The sequence below is a fragment of the Chiloscyllium plagiosum genome, unplaced genomic scaffold (assembly GCF_037043375.1).
Source record: "Chiloscyllium plagiosum isolate Xiang-an unplaced genomic scaffold, Cpla_swu_hap1 HiC_scaffold_27, whole genome shotgun sequence".
NCBI lineage: Eukaryota > Metazoa > Chordata > Chondrichthyes > Orectolobiformes > Hemiscylliidae > Chiloscyllium > Chiloscyllium plagiosum.
This window is the reverse complement of record NW_028270165.1, coordinates 88141896-88158799: the sequence shown is the minus strand read 5'-3', so window position 1 is coordinate 88158799 and position 16904 is coordinate 88141896. Positions and strand designations below refer to the sequence as shown.

At 47.1% G+C, this 16904-nt stretch overlaps 1 protein-coding gene and 1 pseudogene across 1 annotated transcript in view; one reads left to right on the top strand and one right to left on the bottom strand.

Moving 5' to 3' along the window:
• LOC148144907 (uncharacterized) overlaps positions 1–1580 on the top strand; it is an 81222-nt pseudogene extending 79642 nt beyond the window's left edge.
• LOC148144900 (uncharacterized) overlaps positions 1–16904 on the bottom strand; it is a 492750-nt gene that overhangs the window by 273838 nt on the left and 202008 nt on the right. The window lies entirely within an intron of this gene.

The following is a 16904-nucleotide window of genomic DNA, read 5'->3' as shown; positions in this document are numbered from 1 at the left end:
CAATTTTCAACTATGATTCTGTGAGAAGGAGCAAAGCGTTCTTTTTGGTTCCAGTTTGAGTACAGGGGACTGGTTGAAAGACCCTACTGTTGCAGCGCACTGAGTGTGGAGCCTGAAACAACTCTACTGCCTGGAAAGAAGAATTCATGGCAGGGTTGTACACGTGTGTGTGCAGCTGAAGCTTCGGCCATGGAGAAACCTGAGGAAACACGCCCTGTTGAGAAACCATGGAATTGTGGTGACTGCGGGAAGGGCTTCCATGTCCCACCTGTCCTGGCGGCTCATCAGTGCAATCATACTGGGAAGAGGCCGTTCTCCTGCCCCGAGCGGGCAAAGGGCTTTACTTGCTCCTGTGTCCTGCTGCCCCACCAGCATATACACACTGGTGAAAGGAAGTTTTACTGCTCCATGTGCGGGAAAGGATTCACTTGGGTGGACAACCTCCAGACCCACCAGCGAATCCATGCAGGGGAGAGGCTCTTCAGTTGCCACGAGTGCGGGAAAGCCTTCAGCAATTCCTCCAACCTGCTGACGCACCGGCGAGTCCACACGGGGGAGAGGCCATTCAACTGCCCCGAATGCGGGAAGGCCTTCAGCGATTCCTCCAACCTGCTGAGGCACCGGCGGGTCCACACGGGGGTGAGGCCCTTCAGCTGCCCAGAGTGTGGGAAGGCCTTCAGCAATTCCTCCTCCCTGCTGGTCCATCAGCGGGTCCACACGGGGGAGCGGCCCTTTAGCTGCCCAGAGTGAGGGAAGGCCTTCAGCAATTCCTCCTCTCTGCTGACCCACCGGCGAATCCACACGGGGGAAAGGCCCTTCAGCTGCCCAGAGTGTGGGAAGGCCTTCAGCAAAACCTCCCACCTGCGGAGCCACCAGCGGGTCCACAAGGGGGAGAGGCCCTTCAGCTGCCTAGAGTGTGGGAAGGCCTTCAGCAATTCCTCCAATCTGCTGGCCTATCAGCGGATCCACACGGGGGAGAGGCCCTTCAGCTGCCCAGAATGCGGGAAGGCCTTCAGTAAATCCTCCAACCTGCTGGCCCATCAGCGGGTCCACACGGGGGAGAGGCCCTTCAGCTGTCCAGTGTGCGGGAAGGCCTTCAGCAATTCCTCGGACCTGCTGAGACACGGGCAAATCCACATGAGGGAGAGGCCTTTCGCTTGCTCTGAGTGTGGTAAGGCCTTCAGCAATTCCTCTGACCTGCTGTCCCACCAGCGGGTCCACACCAGGGAAAAGCCATTCAGCTGCCCCGAGTGCGGGAAGGGGTTCACCCACTCCTCCAAACTGCTGACCCATCAATGGGTCCACACCGGGGAGAGGCCGTTTGCCTGCCCTGACTGCGGGCGGAGGTTCTCATTGTCCTGCAACTTGCGGAGGCACCAGTGCATCCAACAATCAGATTCCACCAGTGACACTGCAGTGGGTCACCCCCAGGGCTGAACCTCCCGCCCATTCTGACAGTGGGTGCAGTGAGCTTTTGTGTTTTGTGCTGGACTCGCCCCCACCAAGCCCACCTACATGGCTCAGGGGTGGCATGGTGACTCAGTGGTTAGTATCACTGCCTCACGATGCTGACCTGGGTTCAATTCCACCCTTGGGGAGACAGTCTGTGTGTAGCTTTCACATTGCACGCCCCACGTCTGTATGGGTCACCTCTGAGTGCTCTGGTTTCCTTCCCCTGGTCTAAAGGTGTGCAGGTTAGGATGAATTGGCCCATCTAAATTGTCCCATAGTGTTCAGGGATGTGTCGGTGTGGTGCATTAGTTGGGGTAAATGTAGAGGAATAGGGATAGGGGAATGGCTGGGTTACTCTGCGGAGGGCCAGTGTGGACTTGTTGGGCCAAAGGACCTGTTTCCATAATGTCGGGAATCTAATCTTTAAAAAAAAGAATTCCTCCAAGCAATCTTGATAAAATATGTCGCGTTGGACAAAGTATCCCATCAAGTTTGAGTTGAAGAAGTCTGAAGTCACACGACACCATGTTATAGTGCAACAAGTTTATTTGAAATCACAAGCTTTAGAAGCATTGCTCTTTCATGAGTACTGCCCCCTCATCACTTCATCTGGTGCCATGTGACTTCTGACCTTGTCCACCCCAATTCAACACCAGCACCTCCGCATCAGAGTTGACGAATGAGATTGGATTTTATTCGGCCTGATTGTGAGATGTTCCATTTGGAAACTCAAAACTGTCTGACCAACAAAGAGATGCAAATCATAGTCCTACAGCAGGAGACAGGCCCTTCGGCCCAACATGGTCCACACCGACCAAACTGTCCATCAACACTAAGCCCATTTCCCTGCAGTTGGCCCATTTCCTTCCATACCTTTCCTATCCATGTATTTGCCCAAATGCCTTTTAAATGTTGTTAATGTACCCACCTCAACCACTTCCGCTGGCATCTCATTCCATATGTGTACCACCGTCTGCGTGAAAAGAAACGTTGCCCCTCACATTTCCTTTTATTCTTTTTCCTCTAACCTTAAACTGATGCCCTCTAGCCCTCACTTCCCCAACCCCGGGATAAAAGTCTGAGTGCATTCACCCTCTCACGATCTCTTCACTTCTCGAAGGGCCTCTCTCAGACTCTTAATGCTCTAAATAAAAATATCTTAGCTTGTCCAACCTCTCCCTTTTACACAGACCCTTGAATCCTGGTAACATCCTTGTATATGTCTTCAGCACTCTTCCAAGTTTAATAACATATTTGTTATAGACACTGCCCTGTCTACCTATTTTGTTGGAAATATAGGACCGAATCCAAACTGGGTAATCTGGCTGATGGGGCAGGAAACCACTTCCTTTCTTGAGAGACAAGTCTCCTGGAGAGAACTGGCTGGCTGACTGATCTACTGACCCTCACAGTGTCCCACTGCCCTCAGTTATCTGGAGGGAGTCCACACATTTGCCTAAGGTGGTGCTTGAAACCTTTATCATCTTTGGGATGGATCCTCATTCATTCCGTGCTATGGAGTCATGCAGCCTGGAAACAGACCCTTCAGACCAACCAGTCCATGATCCCCAACTAAACTAGTGCCACCCATCTGCTCCTGGCCTGTATCCAGTATGTTAATATTTTTGTTCATTTGTTCACTGTGAGAGTTGGATAAATAAATTGCTGATTGTTGATTTTAAAGTGTTGGGGATTTATTCTTATCACTAGAGCAGGTTACACCACTTTTCATGCTAATTTTACAGATTATTGGGCGACACGCTCCTCTGGGTGTTTCTCTTTGAGATAGGTGTGGCTGTCAGCCTTTGCTTTATAAAAGTATTGACGTAATGTCGTGCTGAATGCAATGGAGTCAACATGAATCCCAGCCTCTCACTGTGGTTGTGGGTGAATCGTCTTAATTTGGCTCTTAACTCAGAAACTGCACACAATTAACTGCTGAAACAATGATTAACACTTTATTGTATGGAGCAACCAAAAATAAAACTCCTCAAGTTTTCATTGGAGAAAAGGTTTAGGGGTGACTTGATAGAGGTGTACAAGATGATTAGAGGTTTAGATAGGGTTGACAATGAGAACCTTTTTCCACGTATGGAGTCAGCTATTACAAGGGGGCATAGCTTTAAATTAAGGGGTGGTCGGTATAGGACAGATGTTAGGGGTAGATTCTTTACTCAGCGAGTTGTGAGTTCATGAAATGCCCTGCCAGTAGCAGTGGTGGACTCTCCCTCTTTATGGGCATTTAAGCAGACATTGGATAGGCATATGGAGGATAGTGGGTTAGTGTAGGTTAGGTGGGCTTGGATCGGCACAACATCGAGGGCCAAAGGGCCTGTACTGCGCTGTATTCTTCTATGTAACCAAGTTCAACCTCACTCACAACTTGGCTATCACCCAATTGATGGCAGAATTTAACTGAGTTTCCCCCAACAGTATCTGTCTCTGGAAGTGTCCAGGGATTCAGTGCAGCATTCTTCTTCCAAGTACTGCTGCTACATCATTCTGGTTGAATTCTGGTGGAGATTCCTCGCTTTCAAATCTGTGATGTGATGCTTCTTTAGATTCTAACACCACCTCCCCATACTTCTGGAGATCTCCGGTCTGTAGCTTACCTTCTTATCCCCGAGGTTTAGTGGTTTGTTTGATACAGCGTTTCCTGCAAAAAACCCCTTTACGTCAGGGCCTTCCTTCCACAGACAAACTTAATTGTCCTTTTATCATGAGCTTATTAAACACTTCGCTCATCTGTCCCAGGAAACATCTTGTTGTTTTGCGTCCTTCTTCCCAGGGATGGTTAACTACCAGAAATTAGGCCATTCAGCCTATTGAGTCTGCTCCACTATTCAATCGTGGCTGATACGTTTCTCAACCCAATTCTCCCTGTAACCCTTGATACTTAAGAATGATTGAGTCTGCTCCACCATTCAATGGGCTGAATGGCCTAATTTCTGCCTCCTGATGTAGCAGTTTCTCAGTGGCCCTTTTGTTTCTTGGTCCAGAAAGAGTTCCTGCTGATTCAGGGAGTTGGAAAGTTCTGCAGTTTACAGGACCATACCACATTCCCCTCTGCCTCCTCCTGAGATACTGGCAATTCCCAAGATCCTTGGTATCCCTGAAAACAATCGAGGTGTCTGGAAATCTCTGCTGCTACTCTGGAACAGAAGGACTATGGGGAGAAAATTCAGAAATCTGATGTGAAAAGGGACTATGGAGTTCTACTCCAGGATTCTCTCGAGGTAAACTTCCAGGTTGAGTCAGTAGTTGGGGAGGCAAATGCAATGATGGCATTTATTTTGATCAGACTTGAATATAAATGCAGGGATGTACTTCTGAGGCTCTGTAAGGCTCCGGTCAGCCCACAATTAGAGTATTGTATGTAGATTTGGGCCCCAAATCTCAGGAAGGATGTACTGGCCCTAGAACATGTTCAGAGGAGGTTCACAAGAATGGTCCAGGAATGAAAAATTTAACATATGAAGAACATTAGAGGACTCTAGGTTTATACTTCATGGAGTTCAGAAGGATGAGAGGGGATCTAATTGAAACCTACAAAATAATGAACGGTGTGGATGTTGGGAAGGTGTTTCCATTGGTAGGACAGACTAGAACCTGAGGGCTCAGCCTTCACGTCAAGGGAAGACCCTTTAGAACAGAGGAAGAGAGGCTCCTTCAGCCAGAGTGTGGTGAGTCTATGGAATTCACTGCCACAGAAGGCTGCGGAGGCCAGGTTACTGAATATATTTAAGACGGAGATAGATAGGTTCGTGAGAATCAAGGGTTAAGGGAGAGAATGGGGTTGAGAAACGTATCAGCCATAATTGAATGGCGAAGCAGACTCAATGGGCTGAATGGCCTAATTTCTGCTGCTATGGTCTTATGATATGCTGATGTGTGGAGGGATGAGAAGGGGGGAAAAAGAGATGAAGAGAGAAAGACAGTTAAGGTGAAGCTCGATAGAGATGAAGGAAATATAAGAATTGTATGATAAATGGCAGAACACATAGGAGCACTGGCATACAGAGAGATCTGGGCATATAGATCCGTGGAAGTGGTAATGCAGGTGGGCACGGTGGTCAAAAAAGCACACAGCACACTTCCTTAAGTGTAAGAGTTACGTTACAGCTGTTTATTCTGGCCACATTCGGAATATTGTGTGCAGTTCTGGTCACGGTGCTACTGGAAGGATGTGGGTGCTCTGGTAGAGGGTACAGACAAGGTTCACCAGGACATTACCTAGTCTGGAGGGCTCTCGTTATGAGCAGAGGAGGCATAAACCTGGATTATTTTCTTTGGAAAAACAGAGGCTGAGAGGAGACCTCGACAAATGCTGAGATACACAGATTGGCTGGACAGGGGTGGCAGGGTAGCTCAGTGGTTCGCACTGACGCCTCACAGTGCCAGAGACCTGTGTTCGATTTTAGTCTCAGGCAACTATCTGTGTGGAGTTGGCACATTGTCCCTGCACCCCACCTCCCGTGTCTGTGTGGGCTTCCTCCGGGTGCTCCGGCTTCCTCCTACAATCCAAACTTGTATAGGTTAGGGTGGATTAGCGATGCTAAATTACCTATAGCGTCCAGGGAGAGGCAGGATAAGTTGGATTGTCTGTGTGTAAATTGCCCCAATGTTCAGGGATGTGTAAGTTCGGTGCATTAGTCAGGAGTAAATGTAGATAATGGTAAGAAAACGAGTCTCTATGTGTTAATCTTTAGAGGGCCAGTGTTGACTTGTTGGGCTAAATGGTCTGTTTCCACGCTGGAGGGATTCTATGATAGTCAGAGGTGTTTATTTCCCTCCAAAGTAGAAAGTTCAACTAAAAGAGGTTCAAGGACTGTTTGGGGGGAAAGTGGTGGGGGTGGGGAGTTTACACAGAGGGGTGGTGGGTTTCTGGAACGCACTGCCAGTGGAGGTAATGGAAGCAGGCACCTTAACAACGTTTAAGGTGTATCTTGATAGACGCATGAAGGGGAGGTGAATAGAGGAACAGAAGCCACACATGGGCAATAAATAGCAGGTCTAAGTAAGAATTAATAAGTAGCACAGGCTTGAGGGGGTCTATGTGCCTAAAGCAAGTGAGAAGGGCCTGTGACTGTGCTGTATTGTATTGATACAGCTTTCCCCCACAATTTGAAAGTAGAGTGTTCCTTTCATAAGCCGAAATGGCCTAAAGCAAAGAAGCAATTACCATGAATTAATTTATATTATGCCTTTCTTTGTAAAAGCGACAATCCTCTTCGGATTTCTTTCGGTTTGTGAGAACAGGTATTAATGTAGGTCTTTTGTTAAAGTGAAGTAGTGCAAAGTGAACTTTCGAAAAGTGGGGGATATCTTTATGCTGATGGAGAGGAGATGGGGGAGCAATGAAGAGGGGTGGATGGAGGCTCAGGTGCAGAATAATAAACACTGAGACACCAATTGAGCAGCCCAGACTGGCCCTGTGCTGGAGACTCAATGGGATAGAGACAAATGTATCTATTTCAGGTATACCTGCAGTATGCTCCATCCAGGATAAAAAAAAAATGTCCTTCATCTGCTTCAGCATGCAGGGCAGATGAGCAGTTTCTCCCCAATGTGGACCAGGAGGTGATGCGACTGAGTGAAGCCTTTCCTGTGCTGAATGCAGGTGAATGGCCGCTGCCCGGTATATAAATGCTGATGAATATCGGGCAGGCGGGGAAGGGAAACCGTTCCTACACTCCCTGCATTTTCATGATTTCTCCATGGTGCAGGTGGTCTAGTTCCATTTGCCATCACTTGGTCCATATCCCTCTAAACCCTTCCTTTGCATATCACCATCCAGATGCCTCCACCACTTCCTCCGCAGCTCATTCCATACACGCTTCACCCTCTGCAAAAAAAAGGTTGACTGCAAAGTCCCTTTTAAATTTTCCCCCTCTCGCCCTAAACCTATGCCCTCTAGTTCCGCACTCCCCCTATCCCAGGGAAAAGACCTTGTCTATTCACCCCATCCACACTCAAGGTTTTATAAACCTCTTTAAAAAACACACACTCAGCCTGCGATGCTCGAGGGAAAACAGCCCCATCTTATTCAGCCTCTCCTTGTGGTTCAAACCCTCCTACCCTGGCAACAGCCTTGTGACTCTTCTCTGAATCCTTTCATGTTTCACAACATCCTGCCGATAGGAGGGAGACCAGGATTGCACACAATATTTCAGAAGAAGCCGACTGAAACTGACTTTTGCAGAGTCTGCTCCCTGCTTGTATTCATACTGCCTCCCGTTGTTGCAAGTGAACAGTGCTTCCCCCCTTCTCTCTCCCTTCCAGGATAAGGAATGGAAAGGGGGAGACATTGCTTCATTCCCAGATTTTGCCCAGAAGAGCCCTCCTATTGTCTGAATGCACAAGTTGGACGGTGAGCTTCTGAAGCTACTGCTGCTCCTCTCTTTCTGAATGAAGGTTGAGCTTCACTCCAGACTGCAACTCCCTTTCTCTGTCCAAACATCTGTGAGCACAGCACATTTTTGTTGAAATAAGGCATATTTCCTGAATGTTACAATTAAAGGGGTGTCTTCCCCCCGATATTCCAAGGGATGGTAAGTCAGAGAAGGACCACGCCTTGTGTTGTGTGGCTCGTGTGACAGTTGCAACAGGATGTCCCAACTCCTATGCTCAATTCAAAGTTTGAGAGAAGATTTGTAGCTCGGGTGCTCATTGCTGTGGTTCTGTTCGCCGAGCTGGGAATTTTTGTTGCAGACGTTTCATCTCCTGTCTAGGTGATATCCTCAGTGCTTGGGAGCCTCTTGTGAAGCGCTTCTGTGATGTTTCCTCCAGCATTTATAGTGGTTTGTTTCTGCCGCTTCCGGTTGTCAGTTCCAACTGTCTGCTGCAGTGGCCGGTATATTGGGTCCAGGTCAATATGTTTGTTGATAGAATCTGTGGATGAGTGCCATGCCAGAGAACCGCCAGGGAATTCCTAGAGGCATGGCCTCGAGGCATTTTTCCAGCACCACATTTTTCAACTCTGGATCTGTGACAAGGTGTGTGGTGTGGGGGGAGGGGAGGGGAAATAAGGAAACTGGTGAAATCTACATTGATACTATGTAGTTGTTGGGTCCCAAGGCAGAAAACAAGATGTTCTTCCTCCAAGCGTCAGGTAGCTAGAGCTTGGAGGGGAAGGCACCAGAGTACTTGCGTGTCCTTGACGGATTGGGAGGGGGAGTTAAAGCGTTAAGCCACAAGGCGGTGGGGTCGTTTCGTTTTGGCGTCCCAGAGCTGTTCCCTGAAATGTTCTGCAAGTTGGCGTCCAGTCTCCCCAATGTGGCAGAGACCACATCGAGAGCAAGGGACATATAAATAAATCTTATAAACAAATTGTACAAATTTTAGCCTGCCAGGGTTATTTTCTTTAATTAAGTTAAAGAAAATTTTAATTAAATTGGGTGACTACATGAAACGGTTTGTTGGTCAGACTCAAATCATCATCCTCAAATGAGACAATGCCATTAATATCAGTGAACTGCTTTTTTTTTAGAACCACAAGTTCTTGATTTATTTTCACAACTTATTGGTATTCACATCTGCACATTCAATGTCAAACTCTGACATCAGAAATGACATGACACCATTAATTTTTTTCTTACAGTAATTCAACAAACAAATTAATAACACACAGTGAACACCAACTCTCATTAATATGAAATTAAATTTGACCAAAAAAAAAGTAAAATCAAGATGAGAGATAACAAATGGGGGAAGGGCAGAAGGCAAGAAATGCAACATCATAGAAGGTGCTCCTCCAGGGAGTGTATTTTACCAACTACAACTGCTCAATATAAACAAACACTCTGACATGATCCTCCGGTTTTAATGTAAACCATAGCCCCATACAGTAGGTACCATTTAAATAAGTTAATAGATACAAGCCTTGACCAAATCCAGCCTCCAGCCGGACCCCCCGCTTCTTGGAGCTCGGACCTTCCTCCAGCTCCGGGGGGTTGTTGAGCTCCTGGGCTCCGGCCGCCGCCGAAGAAGCCGCGGGCGCCGGCTCTCTCTCCTCCACCGCCGACATTTTAAATTTGTTTTCTCGTTCACCCGATAACTGTCACCTCCCCCTTCCCGGGCCCCGGGAATTATACAAAAATAAACAATAAACCCCACCGGGGACCGTCTCCTTTTCTTCACAACTTTTGTTTGAAAAGTTCTGGCTTTAATTTGAAATGTATTTTAAAGGTATTTTCTGAGGTAAACGATGCCTGTCTGCCCCCCTCCCTCCGTCAGAAACCGCCCGCTGAGTCGATGACAAAACCGCAGCCTCGCGCCGCCATCTTTGTTTTTCTTCTTTATTCCGTCTCCTCCTTCAGTGACGCGCGTCATTCGCGTCCCCTCCAATCAGAGCGGACCTTACTCCACCTGACCAATGGCGGCTGGCTTTGTGCGTCGTGTTGGTCCCACCCTCTGCAATATCTCTCTCCGATTAGTCGGTACCGACCACAAGCTTTGGGATTGGTGGAGAATTTCACAATCACGTCAGTGTATCCACCCTTTTCATTCCCGTTCATTCATTCAACAGCAGATGACCCAATTTACTGCAAAGGGCTGTGGGGCTATAGCGGTAGTGTCACATATTCAGGGGGAAGATGTGATTTTTAACGTTATCAACCAATTCAACTGTGGCACCTCCACATCCATTCATTCAACTAAAGAGGGCTCAATTTAGTGTAAAGGGCTCTGAGGGTATAATATTTGTATCCCATGTTGAGAAGAAACCTCTCCCCATTCATTCAGTAGAAGAGGGCCTATTTGCTGCAGAGGTTTTTTTTAAGGCGTAGTGTCCCTATCTTCGAGCCCTGAAATCCCACTGCTATGAGGATGCATAATAACAAATTTTTTAGTCATAAGTCACATGACACCAGGTTATAGTCCAGCAAGTTTGTTTGGAAGGGATCTTACAGAAATATATTAAATTATGAAAGAAATAGAAGTAGGATGTTGCATTGGTAGGTGAGACTGGGATAAGAGCACATGGCCTCAAGATTAGAGGAAGCAGGTTTAAAACTGAACTGAGAAGAAACTTCTTCACCCAGAGGGTTGTTAATCTATGGAATTCCTTGCCCAGTGAAGTATTTGACATTACTTCAGCAATCACTAGAAGCAGTAGATACGTTTTTGAAAAATAAAATAATTAAGGGATATGGTGAAAACGCAGGTAAGTGCAGCAGAGTCCACGAAAAGATTAGTCATGATCTTATTGAGTGGTGGAGCAGACTCGAAGGCCCGGAAGGCTGACTCTTGCTCCTAGTTCTTATGCTCTTATGTTGAAATCACAAGCTTTTGGAGTGTAGTCACTTCAGCAGATTAAGTCATGAAAAAACAAGTGCAGGAAAGAGAATTTAGATAAATGAAAGACAGAGCATCTCAACGGTCAATTACTTACTCCCATTCCTATTTCTGATGATCTTACTACACAGCAAGTTGTGTTTAACCAAACATTAATTTTATTTCCATTGTTTAAAATCAAATATTTAAGATGAACAGTTTGTTTTTCCTCACTTGGACACACTGTGACCCACAACACTGTGAATATCATAAACCCGCTCATGAGATATCATAGGAACAATTCATAAACTAGATTTGTCACTGAGATACTAGAAAGGAGAAAAATTCCCAACATGTGCAGGATGCTAACGAAAAGTTAGCAACCTGAAATGGTAACAGGAGCAAGTGAACATTCCCAATCAGGAAACTCATATTCTGACATCCACTACAGTACCTTGCTTTCCTTTTCAGTTTAATGAATCTGACTCCAACACACTCTCTGGCAGACAGTTCCAGAGGTCAAAGTATTTTCAATCATTAACGAAGTAAGTTTTGGATCCATCCCAAAGACATTGAACATAGAAAAATACAGCGCAGTACAGGCCCTTTGGCCCTCGATGTTGCGCCGATCCAAGCCCACCTAACCTACACTAGCCCACTATCCTCCATATGCCTATCCAATGCCCGTTTAAATGCCCATAAAGAGGGAGAGTCCACCACTGCTACTGGCAGGGCATTCCATGAACTCACGACTCGCTGAGTAAAGAGTCTACCCCTAACATCTGTCCTATACCTACCACCCCTTAATTTAAAGCTATGCCCCCTCGTAATAGCTGACTCTATACGTGGAAAAAGGTTCTCATGGTCAACCCTATCTAAACCCCTAATCATCTTGTACACCTCTATCAAGTCACCCCTAAACCTTCTTTTCTCCAATGAAAACAGCCCCAGGTGCCTCAGCCTTTCCTCATACGAACTTCCTACCATACCAGGCAACATCCTGGTAAACCTCCTTTGCACCCGTTCCAGTGCCTCCACATCCTTCCTATAGTATGGTGACCAAAACTGCACACAATACTCCAGATGCGGCCGCACCAGAGTCTTATACATCTGCAACATGACCTCAGGACTCCGGAACTCAATTCCTCTACCAATAAAAGCCAGTATGCCATATGCCTTCTTCACAGCACTATTTACCTGGATGGAAACTTTCAGAGATCTGTGTACATGGACACCAAGATCCCTCTGCTCATCCACACTACCAAGTATCCAACCATTAGCCCAGTACCCCATCTTCTTGTTACTCTTACCAAAGTGAATCACTTCACACTTACCTACATTGAACTCCATTTGCCACTTTTCTTCCCAGCTCTGCAGCTTATCGATATCCCGCTGTAACCTGACACATCCTTCCTCTCTGTCAACAACTCCACCGACTTTCGTATCATCCGCAAACTTGCTCACCCAACCTTCTAGCCCCTCCTCCAGGTTATTTATAAAAATGACAAACAGCAATGGTCCCAAAACAGATCCTTGCGGAACACCGCTAGTAACTGCACTCCAAGATGAACCTTTCCCATCAACTACTACCCTCTGTCTTCTTCCAGCCAGCCAATTCCGAATCCAAACCTCCAACTCACCCTCAATGCCATACCTCCGTATTTTTTGCAGTAGCCTAGCATGGGGAACTTTATCAAACGCCTTACTAAAATCCATATACACCACATCTACCGCTTTAGCCTCGTCCACCTCCTTATTCACCTTCTCAAAGAATTCAATAAGGTTTGTGAGGCACGACCTACCCTTCACAAAACCATGCTGACTATCCTTGATCACATTATTCCTATCCAGATGTTCATAAATCCTATCCCTTACAATTCTCTCTAAGACTTTTGCCCACAACAGAAGTGAGACTCGCCGGCCTATAGTTACTAGAGTTATCCCTACTCCCCTTCTTGAACAAGTGAACCACATTTGCTATTCTCCAGTCTTCTGGCACTATTCCTGTAGACACTGAGGACATAAAAATCAAGGCCAATGGCTCTGCAATCTCCTCCCTTGCTTCCCAGAGAATCCTAGGATAAATGCCATCAGGCCCAGGGGACTTATCTATTTTCACCCTTTCCAGGATTTCCAACACCTCTTTCCTACATACCTCAAAGCCATCCATTCTAATAAATTGTGACTCAGTATTCACATCGGCAATAATGTCCTGTTGCTGAGTGAATACTGACGAAAAGTATTCATTCAGTGTCTTCCCCAATCTCTTCAGCCTCCACACGCAACTTCCCACTACTATCCTTGACTGGACCTATTCCTACTCTAGTCATTCTTTTATTCCTGACATACCTATAGAAAGCCTTTGGGTTTTCCCTATACCTACCAACTAAGAACTTTTCATGTCCCCTCCTTGCTGCTTTTAGCTCTCTCTTCAGATCTTTCCTGGCTACCTTATAACTATCAATCGCCCCAATTGAACCTTCACACCTCATCTTTACATAGGCCGCCCTCTTCCCTTTAACAAGGGATTCCAATTCCTTATTAAACCACGGTTCCCTCACACGACCCTTTCCTCTCTGCCTGACAGGTACATACTTATCAAGAACACTCAATAGTTGCTCCTTGAACAAGCTCCACATATCAATTGCGCCCTTCCCTTGAAGCCTACTTTTCCAAGCCACGCATCCTAAGTCGTGCCTCACCATATCATAATTTCTCTGCCCTCAGCTATAACTCTTGCCCTGCAGTGCACACTTATCCCTCTCCATCACTAGAGTAAAAGTCACCGAATTGTGGTCGCTGTCCCCAAAGTGCTCACCTACCTCCAATTCTAACACCTGGCCTGGTTCGTTATCCAGAACCAAATCCAGTATGGCCTCACCTCTTGTTGGCCTGTCTACACATTGTGTCAGGAAACCCTCCTGCACACATTGGACAAACACCGACCCATCTAACGAACTCGAGCTATAGCTTTCCTAGTCAATATCTGGAAAGTTAAAGTCCCCCATAACAACCACCCTATTACTTTCACTCTTCTCCTGAATCAATCCTTTCTTCTACGTCTCTAGGACTATTAGGAGGCCTGTAGAAAACTCCTAACAGGGTGACCTCACCTTTCCTATTCCTAACCTCAGCCCAAACTACCTCAGATGGCGAGTCTTCATCCATCGTCCTTTCCACCGCTGTAATACTATCTTTGACAAGCAATGCCACACCTTCCCCTCTTTTACCCCCCCCCCCCCTCTGACCCTACTAAAACATTTAAACCCTGGAACCTGCAACAGCCAATCCTGTCCCTGTTCTACCCATGTCTCCGTAATAGCCACAACATCGAAATCCCAGGTACCAATCCATGCTGCAAGTTCACCTACCTTATTTCATATACTTCTTGCATTGAAGTATACACACTTCAAGCCACTTTCCTGTTTACAGGCACCCTCCTCTGAGATTGATGCCATGTTCCTAACCTCCCTACACTCCAGGTCCTGCACCCTAAAGCTACAGTCTAGGTTCCCATGCCTCTGTAGAATTAGTTTAAACCCCCCCCCCCCCCCACCAAAGTGCACTAGCAAACCTCCCCCCAAGGATACTGGTGCCCCTCAGGTTCAGGTGCAGACCATCCTGTTTATAGAGGTCCCACCTTCCCCAGAAAGAACCCCAGTTATCCAGATACTGGAATCCCTCCCTCCTGCACCATCCCTGTAGCCACGCATTTAACTGTTCTCTCTCCCTATTCCTCGACTCTCTATCCTGTGGCACGGGTAACAAACCAGAGACAACAACTCTGTTTGTTCTAACTCTGAGCTTCCAACCTAGCTCCCTGAAAGCCTGCCTAACATCCTCAACCCTCTTCCTACCTATGTCGTTTGTACCAATGTGGACCACGACTTCAGGCTGCTCCCCCTCCCCCTTAAGGATCCGGAAAACACGATCAGAGACGTCACGTACCCTTGCACCTGGGAGGCAACATACCAAACGTGAGTCTCTCTCGCCCCCACAGAACCGCCTATCTGTGCCCCGAACTATTGCTCTGCTCTTCTCCACCCTTCCCTTCTGAGCAACGGGGACAGGCTCCATGCCAGAGGCCTGAACCCCATTGCTTACCCCTGGTAAGTCATCCCCCCCACAAGTATCCAAAATGGTATACTTGTTCTTGAGGGTAACGGCCGCAGGGGTCCCTGCACTGGCTGCTTCTTCCCAGTCCCCCTCACTGTCACCCATCTGTTTGCAATCTTTGGAGTTACTACTTCCCTAAAGCTCCGATCTATGACCCCCTCTGCCTCCCGAATGATCCTAAGTTCATCCAACTCCAGTTCCAGTTCCCTAACATGGTCTTGGAGGAGCTGGAGATGGGTGCACTTCCTGCAAGAGTAATCAGCAGGGACGAACATGGCATCCCTCACCTCAAACATGTTGCAAGAGGAACATTGCACTGCCTTCACTGCCATCCCTCTAAAAGTAACCTTTTAAAAACAAACTAGGTCCAAGAATAGAACAAGCAAAATGCAGCACTTACCTACTAACCACAACGGTTCTTATTATTAGGTTAGGCACCTCTGCAGTGCCTCGGGTTCCTCTCCTGCGTGCTTTTATAGGGAAAGAAACCTACCCAGGTAAGCTTACGCTACACCAACTTCCAGATCCGCTTCGCGCTTTTTAAAAAAAAAACTTTCAAATTTAAACCGTTAAACAAACGTCACCGAGCCTTCAAGCAGCCCCTGCCAAACAGCCCTTACCTGCTCCGCTGACACTTCTATAAGAGGTGTTGGCTGGACCCAGACACTTCAGCGGGCAGTGTTCATTACTTATGTGTATTCTCTCCCCCACCCGCCTTAAACTAATCACCTGGGTTGTGAGTCGATTGTGCTGGCATTCTGGTGGCCCCAGGCAGTGTCTGTATCTGCTCTGCTGTTTCTCTCCATATTGTGATCCAGCGGCCATCTTGTGTGTCAAGTTGGCCAACTGATGGCTCAGTAGCCATCTTGTGTATCTGTGTGCCTAGTAACACCCTGCCCTTCCCCACCTCTCCGCCACGCCCACTCTCTCTTCCCCACTCAATCTCTCTATCAACCCCACTCATTCTCTCTCTCTACCCCCACCCTCTGACTGCCATTTTCTCTCTCTCTCTGTCCCCCATCCTTTTGGTCTCTATTCTCCCCAGCCCCCACCACACCCGTCCTTTCTCAAGCCTCGAACCATCTTTGACCGCTGTATCAAGCCCTTCAAAGAACAGAGAGAGAGAGAGAGATAATGGATAGTAATGACTCTACCTGGGAGTTGGGAGGGGTGATAAATGGCTGATCTTCAAAATTGAGAATACCTAAAATGGTTTTTGCAAGGTTTGTAGCTCAGGTTGAGGTTTAGGGTGTAGGTTTGCTCGCTGGGCTGTAGGTTTGATATCCAGACGTTTCATCACCTGGCTAGGTAACATCATCAGTGGCGATCTCCAAGTGAAGCGAAGCTGTGTCTCCTGCTTTCTATTTATATCTTTCTCCTGGATGGGGTTCCTGGGGTATGTGGTGATGTCATTTCCTGTTCGTTTTCTGAGGGGTTGACAGATGGCATGTAGATCTATGTGTTTGTTTATGGTGTTGTGCTTGGAGTGCCAGGCCTCGTAGCCCTACACATGGATGAAAAAAAACATCATTTCGACTGGGACAACACATCTATCCTGGGGCAGGCTAAGCAAAGACTTGCCAGAGAATTCCTAGAGGCCTGGCACTCCAACCTCAACGCCATAAACAAACACATAGACTGAGATACCATCTATCAGCCTCTCAGAAAACGAACAGGAAATGACATCACTACAAACCCCAGGAACCCCATCCAGGAGAAAGAAATTAATAGAAAGCAGGAGACAACAGCTTCGCTTCACTTGGCGTCGCCACTGAAGATGTTACCTAGCCAGGTGATGAAACGTCTGGATATCAAACCTACACCCTAAACCTAAAATGATATCTTCAGAAACATCGTTAAAGCCAGAAAGCGTGTTCAAATTTTTTAAAAGAGCTGCTGAAATCTGTCTGATTCTTTCACTGAAATAAACGCAGTCAGGCCACCGCTCAGGACAGGCTGGAAGGGGTGAATGGGCGAAAATGAGCACTGCAGATGCAGGAGATTAGAGTCAAGATTAGAGTGGTGCTGGAAAAGCACAGCTGGTCAAGCAGCATTCGAGGCTT